This window comes from Cibotium barometz, chromosome 43 (genome assembly GCF_041138505.1).
Source record: "Cibotium barometz isolate CiBa-2024 chromosome 43, ASM4113850v1, whole genome shotgun sequence".
Classification (NCBI taxonomy): domain Eukaryota; kingdom Viridiplantae; phylum Streptophyta; class Polypodiopsida; order Cyatheales; family Cibotiaceae; genus Cibotium; species Cibotium barometz.
The window spans coordinates 23397720-23410058 of record NC_141088.1 but is presented as its reverse complement, the minus strand read 5'-3'; the positions used below and the strand labels follow the sequence as shown (position 1 = coordinate 23410058).

Genomic DNA, 12339 nt, shown 5'->3' with positions numbered 1-12339 from the left:
TCACTTCCAGAATTTTAGAGTTTTGGTTGAAAAGAAAACAGGAAAATATGTAAAGTGCCTAAGGTCAGATGGAGGGGGAGAGTATTTCTCCAATGAGTTCTCTGAATTTTTGAAGAAGAATGGTATTCAGAGACAGTTTACATGCAGATACACTCCGCAGTAAAATGGAGTTGCTGAGCAGAAAAACAGGCACATTGCTGAGATTACGCGAGCATTGATGGAAGAGAAGAATATGCCGCATAGCTATTGGGCTGAGGCTGTTTCTACAGCAGTATACATAATGAACAGGACTCCAAGTGCAGCCATACATGATGTAACTCCAGAGAAGAGGTTTACTGGCAGAAAACCTGATTTATCTCATCTGAAAGTTTTTGGATGCATTGCATATGTGCATGTGCCAGATGAGCTGAGAACTAATCTAGATCCAAAAGCTGAAAAATGTGTGTTTATTGGATATTCCCTTGAGCAAAAGGGATACAGGTGTTATAACCCTGCTACACGTGAGTTGAGGGTAAGCAAGGATGTTGTCTTTGATGAGATGAGCAGCTGGTATGCTATTGAAAAAGAAGCTGTTGGGGCTGATGTGAGTGTAAGTGTGGTTGCACAGAATGCAGGTCAGCAATCACAGTCTAGTTGGGTTCACACTATAGAGAACCCGTGTATGTATTGGTTAAGTACCTTTTATATTATGTGTACTCTTATCTTTGTATATGGTGTGTTGAGTGTTGAGTGAAGAAGAAGAAGATATTCAGCCTCTCACCTTGTGTGTTCTCTATTAGGGTTTTGTGAGTGTGTGTGTGCTTGCAAGAGCTCAAGCTCTCTTCCCCCCTGCATCTTTTTAATATATACATATACATATATGTATATATGTATATATATATATATGTATGTATGTATGTATGTATGTATGTATATATGTATGTATATACATATATGTATGTGTGTATATACATATGTATATATATATATATGTATGTATGTATGTATGTATGTATGTATATACATATGTGTGTGTGTGTGTGTGTGTGACGGCTCTTTCCTAGCTTGCCTCTTGATTTGGTCTTCTCCTCATGTTGCTTGCACTGGATTTCTCAAGTAATTAATTATCCTTTCCTATTTCATGTCATTGGCCTAATAAATATCAGATTAGTTAAGATTTTCCTACATATTGGGGTGTGTCCACTACCTACAAAAGTGGCTAATCTTTGGAACCTTGTGTTGTAGCCCCCTTGGTGGAGTTTTTTAAAATTATCTTTACCTCTTTGTGGCACTCGGGGTGTGTAGTAGGTGTAGAGGTCATGTTGTAGTCCATAGCCCCATTACATAGATCAAGGCTTTTGGGAAAAAAAATATTAATTCTTCTTTTTATTAGACCCCTGTCATAGTTTTGGAGCCCCGATCTATGGAGTGGAATAAGGGAAGATCTGGGTGGATGGCGAATGAGGCCATAGGGAGAGTCTATGCCAAGCAATTCCAACATGATTTAGGCACATTCTTTAGGTGTCGCACAGTAGGCGAGGAGATGGTTCCTATAGTGACTTAATGTTCTTTCTCATTCCATGTCATCTAGACCATTTTCCTTCCCATCAGCCCAACAAGAGGACAATTGCTTCAGAAATCTCGCGATTTCATGGCAACAGTTGATCCAAGAGGTATCCTAAATATTGTAACTTAATGGTGGAGTGTAATTGAATGGATCATGATTCTATGTTAGGCATATAGATCACGACCTTAATCATGTGCTAACTAACTTTAATTGACCACCTTTTTCTAATCCTCCCCATTCCCTTTAATTGAATGGATCATGATTCTATGTTAGGCATATAGATCACGACCTTAATCATGTGCTAACTAACTTTAATTGACCACCTTTTTCTAATCCTCCCCATTCCCTTACCTAGTCACCACACTTGGCTATACACACAATAACTAACCACATATACACACCTAGGTACCACAAGGGATTGTCACCCTCCCAAATATTAGCCACTTTGATGATTAACCTCATTTAACTGCAAGGAGTGGTAGATCAGAGCAAGTTGGACACTTTTAATGTTCCCAAGTATTTGGCAACTATAGAGGAGATCATATCTGCAGCAAATCTTGTCTCGACTTTGAGACTTCACAGAATTGAAGTTATAGAAGAGCCCATTGGGGACAAGTACTGGCAACAATAGAGTAACAATTCAAGCAAATTCTCCTATGAGGCAGAGTAGGTTCTACAAGAGTGCATTTTGGAATGTAATAGAGGGACATGTTGGCACCGAAAAGTGTGAGGCCATTTACGAGAAATTTGAAGAGTTGATGAAGAGGGGTTTGGACAATATAACAAGTTGGGATTCCTATTGGGCACATCCATGGTCTTCTTATGCAGTTGTGCAACTCTTCAATGATGCTTAATGCCCACTAATGTTTAAGCTTCGCTTTACAATTAGACATATTCTGCCTAGCATTGGATATTTAATATGGACATCATGTAAGTGTAAACAAACCAATTGCAAACATGTGAATTGCCATTTGTGATATGCTCTTATCATCACATAATTGGATAGCTCTGTTAATTCATTTCAATATATCTATTGTTCACAAAAAACTAAGGTTAAGTGTTGGGTAAATGGAAAATTTTGGAAAAGAACCTTCTAGAAAGTCATAAAAGGTTGCAATTTGTAAGGCCTTAAATAGTTAATATTTTTTCTTAAAACCTTCAAAGTTTTACATTTGGACATTTTTTTTGAAGTATAAGAAAAAATGTTTTGTATGAACATTGAATCTATCTACTTGTGCTAATCATGCATTTAATTAATCTCTTCTAATTATGTCTTTACGATCCATGAAGGTGTATCTTGCAAGCTCAACATGGTATTAGAACTTTTTGTTATATCCTAGCTCACACATAAACACACAAGAAAACAAAGAGAAGAGAGTGGGAGTGAGAGAGTAGGAGAAGACTGAATCAATGTACTCGAATAGAGTGAGCTCAATAAAGGTACAATAAGAAATAAAACAATAATGACTTGATGTACTTTGAAGACCATATTAGGGAGTTTGGAAAAATCCCAATTCCCATTTTGCAAGATCCAAGATTTTGTTAAAACCGCCTCATGTGACCTATCGTTCGAAAGCTCTTGAAGAGTAGGTTCTAAATCCACATTCTCCGACAACTTTGGAACTAGTATGCTCAAGATACATAAGAAAGTGGATTGAGAAGAAAATTCCCAAAGCAATGCGATTTTTCCAAATGGTCTTTTTGACTATTTGATCACAATACCATCATCATATTGAATGAAGTACATGCCCAAATAGTAGTGCATAAGAACTACTTCAGATTGGGTCTTTTGATGCGATTCGACAACTTGGGTCATGTAGACCAAGATAATTTCCTTTTAAGAACTTTAACCTTAAAAGTGTTCTTTTCATAAGAGGAGGCGGGGGTTTGGTACTTGGTTCATACAACTTATCTAGTGAATTTTATTCCTTTTAACCAAAGATTAGAAGAGAGAACCAACTTGACTTTAGGCGGGTTTGATTGCTGAGCCAATCCCTGAATTAGCAATTTCTCTCTTGGATGGTTTATGCCAATTCCTTTGTCCGACTAGCCCTTCAAAAGAATCTATTGCCAATGAGGTCTTACCTTGAATCGAATAGAACCATTTTGACATGAAGTTTTGGTACCCATATCAATGTAGCTGCAAGAATTCAAGTAAGAATTTATTCTATAATATTACTTAAATCATCTTGAATCATGGTGATGACTCAAGACATTAGGAATTTTTTGGACCCAAAGAGGGCCTCTTGGATTAACTTTTGATTAGGAATAGACCAATAAGAAGAGGGCTGGGTGCACATTTTTGACTTCTTTGACCCTAGGGGGCCTAGGCTTTGGTTTGCCTAATTACTACTCTTGTCCCCCTACCTCTTGGGCCCAAACTTAGAGGTCCCCCCACCTAGAATCGCGTATATGAAAAACCCTAAAAATTAAAATTTTTTAATTTTTTCCAAAAAGTGTGTTTTCCCTCTCAAACGCTCATTTTGAACCTCTTTCTTCCTCTTCTAAGCTCTCCATTGCTGCAGAAACTCCATACCTCTCAAGCTCTCCCTCCTTGTCAAGCTCCCTCAGTCTCAAGCTCCCTCTCCCCTCTTTCTTCCTTTTCTAAGCTCTCCATTGCTACAGAAACTCCATCCCTCTCAAGCTCTCCCTCCTCAAGCTCCCTCCCTCTCCATTGCTGCAGAAACTCTATCCCTCTTTAGTCTACCCTAGGTTCAGGAAGCCTATTCTCAAACTCTAACCCTCTTTTAAGCTTTCCATTGCTGCACTGAAAACCCTGAACTTCCTCTCCTCTCCACTCTTCTGTTGTAAAACAAGCTTTTCTTTTCCCTTCTTCTCTTTTCTTACCACCATGGCCTCTTCCAGTAATGTGAGAGGACCTAGGGAGAAGGTGCTTGTGCTGCATAACACAAGAGATGAGAATGGAGTTTGGGCTCCAACAAGATTCAGGGTTGGGGCTTGGGTCTACATGCAGCCAAGCTCTAACGGACCACATCGAGTGCGTCAATTGGGGAATATGCTACATCATTGGAAGGGGCGGCTACAAGGCTTCAAGCATACTAAGAAGGAAGGACTGGTTGCCATAGTGCAACATGTGTATACCCTTGGAGACCTGTACATTCAAGGCCAAAGACCAAGGTATCCTTCAAATTGTCAGTGTAACATAAACACAGCTTTAACATGCTAATATTAGATTTTTTGTTTTTAATTTTCTTATGATTCTCCATTTTCTTATGTCAGCAGATATTTTTCCCTCTAATTATTTTGAGGAACAACCACTACAATGCCTCACAGGAGTTTTCTATGCTATGCATGCATCCATTGGAGAGGCAATGTTTGTATCTCAAAGCCCAAGTAATCTTGTACAGAACAATATCGTTTTCTTTTCTCACTGACATTGCGAATCACCTTGAGTGTAGGAAAAAAAGTGCCAGTGATTCCTTATCTTAGAAATGCATCTTTTACAACCTGACGGATTGCTTGGTACCCTTTCATGCTGATTCCAGCAATATCACAAGCATGTTGAATTAATGAAGAATCAATAAAGGTGGTAATCTCGCTCACTACATTGCTGACAACAGCTTGGCGTATTTTAGGATGATGAGGGTCAGTAATAATTGAGAGAATATCCTTGGTATTCAGAATGGCTTTGACCAAATCCTTCCATCCCTCTTCATTAGAACCACACACCTCTTGGCAGGCAAAACACAAATCATGACTATTTTGCTTAAATCATTGATGATGAAAGTTTATGTTACTTACTTTGTTGTACGAATCCTTTTCTTCCGTGCTCCACCTTTAAACATAAGAGATTCTATACCAGCCAATGTCTTTTTGCGTTCACGAGCACCATTTGGCGTTGCTTTGAGTCGTTTGATAAGTTCCTCTAGCCTTTGAATCTTTGCATCCTTCTCCACATTCTTTGCAGGATCTCTTTCATTTTATCTGATGATGTTTTAAGTCCTTCTTGACATTGTAAAAGGTTGAATTGTGATGCTTGCAATTGAGATTGGAGAATCTGGGTTTGCCAAGCTCCACTTGTAGTCAATCTTCTGCAGTATCCTAACAAGCCAAGCTCTCCTTCACCAACAAATTGCATAAAAGATGATAAATTGCGGAAAGGAGGGTTTGCTCTTAATGGAGGGTCAACTGGATAGAGATGCCCATCAACCCAAAGATCTACATTTTTCTCCTTAGCTATCCTACGAGCTTGGACAAATTGTGCATCAGTAGGATGAGTTTTTTTAGAGCTGCAATACTCTTCAAGAGTATGAATGTGTAAATCAACCTTCCGTTTTCTAGCTTCACAAGGGGCTATACATACAGCTTGCAAAGGCTCCATAGCTAAGCAGAGGAAGAAGTTAAAGCAGAGAGAGAGAGAGAAAGAGAGAGAGAGAGAGAGAGAGAGAGAGAGAGAGAGTGAGAGAGAGACTGTTAAAACTTTACTGTTGTAGGTTTAACACACAAATCCATTTTTCTAAGTAGAAAATGATCTTTTTGATATACAAATATACTAACATGGAGTTTTTCATCAATAAATTACATTTATGAGAAAAACAAATTGGGGTCCCCACAATTTTGGGATCTAACAGTTATGTTTATGGGGTTGTGGGGACCTGACAGTTAGTTATGGATGTACTGGCTTCTGACAAGCTGACGTGACCCTTGGATTACAAGCTTTTTGGAGGGAAAATTTTATTTTCATCATACATATTGGTTTATGCTCCATCCACTCAATTTATATGGGGGAGACATGCTTATCAACCATACACTTTATGGGAATTTATAACTTTAAGCATAAAAAGAAGTAAAAATCCTTACATTTAACATTTTGAGCTCGGGGGGGAGGGAGGGGGGGTAGGTCACTCATAAATATGTAAGCATAGCACGTGGGTTCAGCTAAAGGGGTTTTTTTAGAACTTTTTTTAAGTTCTCTAGCATCACCATGAATCCACAAACCCATCTATGGACAAGACCCATCTTTTACCATTCATTTTGCTTTAAGTAACCCATCCATGAACAAGATCCACTTCTACATTATCATCAACACTACTATGTATTAAGAAAAACCCTATCCTCAATTCAACCTATGATAATATGCATTGAGAAAAATTCTTCCATGCGTATTGAGATGAGCTATGACACTTTCGCGAAGGATAAGAAGAGGGTAACTATTTAACAATTAATCTTATTTGTAGTTCCACATACCAAGGTATGAACAAGGAAAGTTTACTTACCCCCCCAAACCTTTTTATTACAAATATTTGTTATATTTAAAAATTACCTTGCATCAGAAAAGCAAGTCACCACCATAACCAAATACTAAAATAGAAGTTAAGATCTATCTACATTCGACCCTCACTTAGACCATGCTGATATTAAAATAGAACTTAATGAAAATTTCATTGATCTTCATCCATGAGTGGGAGCCAGCGTATTAACTCAATGCCATCCCACATTGGTCATTCATCAATGAGTGGGGGTTAGCCTAAGGATTGAAGACCACCCTCACTTCACATTTTCAAGGGAAAAGACATAAGACATTAAGTCTAATCATTACTTGATTTACTGACTTACCAATGCATTGACTCTTTAAGAAAAGAAAACCCATTTCATCTTGACATTTCTATGCAGCATAAATCGAATCCAAAATGAACTTAGATCTCCCTAGAATGAGAAAGAGGGCATTCAAGCAACCCTTAAAAGGGTTTATGCTCCATCCACTCAATTTATATGGGGAAGACATGCTTATCAACCATACACTTTATGGGAATTTATAACTTTAAGCATAGAAAAAAGTAAAAATCCTTACGTTTAACATTTTGAGAACATTTGCTAACACATTTTTTACATACAAAAGATTACCATTTAAAGAGGGTATCTACATATTGAATAGAAAAAGGGTGTGTTTTAGTCATGAAAAACTTACAGATAATGGGTATTTTAATTAAGCCTTGAATGCACATGATATAGAAGGTTTACATATAGAGAACCCTAGGTCCATTAACCATAGACCTAGGGTAACATCTCGAATAAGAAGAAATTCAATCCATGCATCATATAAATCCAAGAGTGACCAAGATTAGTTCTCTAGCATCACCATGCATCCACAAACCCAACTATGGACAAGACCCATCTTTTACCATTCATTGCCACCACAGATTTGCATTTAAGTAACCCATCCATGAACAAGATCCACTTCTACATTATCATCAACACTACTTTGTATTAAGAAAAACCCTATCCTCAATTCAACCTATGATAATATGCATTTTCGAGAAGGATAAGAGGAGGGTAACTATTTAACAATTAATCTTATTTGCAGTTCCACATACCAAGGTATGAACAAGGAAAGTTTACTTACCCCAAACCTTTTTATTACAAAAATTTTTTATATTTAAAAATTGCCTTGCATTAGAAAAGCAAGTCACCACCCTAACCAAATACTAAAATAGAAGCTAAGATCTATCTATATTGAACCCAGACTTAGAAAAGCAAGTCACCACGGTAACCAAGTACTAAAATAGAAGTTAAAATCTATCTACATTGAACCCAGACTTAGACCATGCTGATATTAAAATAGAACTTAAAAGTATGCCTTGCATTAGAAAAGCAAGTCACCACCATAACCAAATACTAAAATAGAAGTTAAGATCTATCTACATTGAACCCAGACTTAGACCATGCTAATATTAAAATAGAACTTAATGAAAATTAAAATAGAACTTAATGAAAATTTCATTGAGTGGGAGCCAACGTATTAACTCACTGCCATCCCACATTGGTCATTTATCAATAAGTGGGGGTTAGCCTAAGGATTGAAGACCACCCTCACTTCACATTTTCAAGGGAAAAGACATAAGACATTAAGTCTAATCATTACTTGATTTACTGACTTACCAATGCATTGAAACTTTAAGAAAAGAAAACCCATTTCACCTTGACATTTCTATGTAGCATAAATTGAATCAAGAATGAACTTAGAACTCCCTAGAATGAGAAAGAGGGCATTCAAGCAACCCTTAAAGGGTTTATGCTCCATCCACTCAATTTATATGGGGGAGACATGCTTATCAACCATACACTTTATGGGAATTTATAACTTTAAGCATAGAAAGAAGTAAAAATCCTTACATTTAACATTTTGAGCTTGGGGGGGGAGGAGGGGGGGTAGGTCACTCATAAATATGTAAGCATAGCACGTGGGTTCAGCTAAAGGGGGTTTTTAAAACCTTTTTTTACACATTTTTTACATACAGAAGGGTACCACTTAAAGAGGGTATTTACAGATTGAATAGAACAAGGGTGTGTTTTAGTCATGAAATATTTACAGATAAGGGGTATTTTAAATAAGCCTTGAATGCACATGATATAGAGGGTTTAAATATAGAGAACCCCAGGTCCATTAACCATAGACCTAGGGTAACATCTCGAATAAGAAGAAATTCAATCCATGCATCATATAAATCCAAGAGTGAGCAAGATTAGTTCTCTAGCATCACCATGCATCCACAAACCCAACTATGGACAAGACCAATCTTTTACCATTCATTGCCACAGATTTGCATTTAAGTAACCCAGCCACCATGAACAAGATCCACTTCTACATTATCATCAACACTACTATGTATTAAGAAAAACCCTATCCTCAGTTCAACCTATGATAATATGCATTGAGAAAAATTCTTCTATGCGTATTGATGAGCTATGACACTTTCGAGAAGGATAAGAAGAGGGTAACTATTTAACAATTAATCTTATTTGTTGTTCCACATACCAAGCTATGAACAAGGAAAGTTTACTTACCCCAAACCTTTTTATTACAAATTTTTTTTATAATGAAAAATTGCCTTGCATCATAAAAGCAAGTCACCACCGTAACCAAATACTAAAAAAGAAGTTAAGATCTATCTACATTCAACCCACACTTAGACCATGCTGATATTAAAATAGAACTTAATGAAAATTTCATTGATCTTCATCCATGAGTGGGAGCCAACGTATTAACTCAATGCCATCCCACATTGGTCATTCATCAATGAGTGGGGGTTAGCCTAAGGATTGAAGACCACCCTCACTTCACATTTTCAAGGGAAAAGACATAAGACATTAAGTCTAATCATTGCTTGATTTACTGACTTACCAATGCATTAAAACTTTAAGAAAAGAAAACCCATTTCATCTTGACATTTCTATGTAGCATAAATCGAATCCATAATGAACTTAGATCTCCCTAGAATGAGAAAGAGGGCATTCAAGCAACCCTTAAAAGGGTTTATGCTCCATCCACTCAATTTATATGGGGAGACATGCTTATCAACCATACACTTTATGGGAATTTATAACTTTAATCATAGAAAGAAGTAAAAATCCTTATGTTTAACATTGTGAGCTCGGGGGGGGGGGGGGGGGGGGGGGGAGGGGGGGTAGGTCACTCATAAATATGTAAGCATAGCACGTGGGTTCAGCTAAAGAGGATTTTCAAAACCTTTTTCAGCTCGGGGGGGTAGCTCGGGGGGTGGGGGTGGGAGGAGGGGGGGTAGGTCACTCATAAATATGTAAGCATAGCACGTGGGTTCAGCTAAAGAGGATTTTCAAAACCTTTTTTTACACATTTTTTACATACAGAAGGGTACCATTTAAAGAAGGGTATTTACAGATTGAATAGAACAAGGGTGTGTTTTATTCATGAGAAATTTACAGATAACGAGAATTTTAATTAAGCCTTGAATGCACATGATATAGAGGGTTTACATATAGCTAATTCCAGTTCCATTAACCATTGACCTAGGGTAACATCTCGAATAAGAAGAAATTCAATCCATGCATCATATAGATCCAAGAGTGACCAAGATTAGTTCTCTAGCATCACCATGCATCCACAAACCCATCTATGGACAAGACCCATCTTTTACCATTCATTGCCACAGATTTGCATTTAAGTAACCCATCCATGAACAAGATCCACTTCTACATTATCATCAACACTACTATGTATTAAGAAAAACCCTATCCTCAATTCAACCTATGATAATATGCATTGAGAACAATTCTTCCATGTGTATTGATGAGCTATGAGGATAAGAAGAGGGTAACTATTTAACAATTAATCTTATTTGCAGTTCCACATACCAAGGTATGAACAAGGAAAGTTTACTTACCCCCAACCTTTTTATTATAAATATTTGTTATATTTAAAAATTGCATTGCATCAGAAAAGCAAGTCAACCAAATACTAAAATAGAAGTTAAGATCTATCTACATTCCACCCACACTTAGACCATGTTGATAATTTATAACTTTAAGCATAGAAAGAAGTAAAAATCCTTATGTTTAACATTTTGAGCCCGGGGGGGGGGGGGGGGGGGGAGAGGGGGGGTAGGTCACTCATAAATATGTAAGCATAGCACGTGGGTTCAGCTAAAGAGTTTTTTCATAACCTTTTTTTACACATTTTTTACATACAGAAGGGTACCATTTAAAGAGGGTATTTACAGATTGAATAGAACAAGGGTGTGTTTTATTCATGAGAAATTTATAGATAACGAGTATTTTAATTAAGCCTTGAATGCACATGATATAGAGGGTTTACATATAGTTAATTCCAGTTCCATTAACCATTGACCTAGGGTAACATCTCGAATAAGAAGAAATTCAATCCATGCATCATATAAATCCAAGAGTGACCAAGATTAGTTCTCTAGCATCAGCATGCATCCACAAACCCATCTATGGACAAGACCCATCTTTTACCATTCATTGCCACAGATTTGCATTTAAGTAACCCATCCATGAACAAGATCCACTTCTACATTATCATCAACACTACTATGTATTAAGAAAAACCCTATCCTCAATTCAACCTATGATAATATGCATTGAGAACAATTCTTCCATGTGTATTGATGAGCTATGAGGATAAGAAGAGGGTAACTATTTAACAATTAATCTTATTTGCAGTTCCACATACCAAGGTATGAACAAGAAAAGTTTACTTACCCCCAACCTTTTTATTACAAATATTTGTTATATTTAAAAATTGCCTTGCAATAGAAAAGCAAGTCACCACCAGAACCAAATACTAAAATAGAAGTTAAGATCTATCTACATTTAACCCACACTTAGACCATGCTGATATAAAAATAGAACTTAATGAAAATTTCATTGATCTTCATCCATGAGTGGGAGCCAGCGTATTAACTCAATGCCATCCCACATTGGTCATTCATCAATGAGTGGGGGTTAGCCTAAGGATTGAAGACCACCCTCACTTCACATTTTCAAGGGAAAATCCTTATGTTTAACATTTTGAGCCCGGGGGGGGGGGGGAGAGAGGGGGGGTAGGTCACTCATAAATATGTAAGCATAGCACGTGGGTTCAGCTAAAGAGTTTTTTCATAACCTTTTTTTACACATTTTTTACATACAGAAGGGTACCATTTAAAGAGGGTATTTACAGATTGAATAGAACAAGGGTGTGTTTTATTCATGAGAAATTTATAGATAACGAGTATTTTAATTAAGCCTTGAATGCACATGATATAGAGGGTTTACATATAGTTAATTCCAGTTCCATTAACCATTGACCAAGGGAACATCTCGAATAAGAAGAAATTCAATCCATGCATCATATAAATCCAAGAGTGACCAAGATTAGTTCTCTAGCATCAGCATGCATCCACAAACCCATCTATGGACAAGACCCATCTTTTACCATTCATTGCCACAGATTTGCATTTAAGTAACCCATCCATGAACAAGATCCACTTCTACATTATCATCAACACTACTAT

General features: G+C 37.0%; 1 pseudogene; it reads left to right on the top strand.

The window, feature by feature from the left end:
• Positions 1–1432: 1432 nt before the first annotated feature.
• On the top strand, positions 1433–2400 carry LOC147613705 (7-methylxanthine methyltransferase 1-like; annotated as a pseudogene).
• Positions 2401–12339: the final 9939 nt, after the last annotated feature.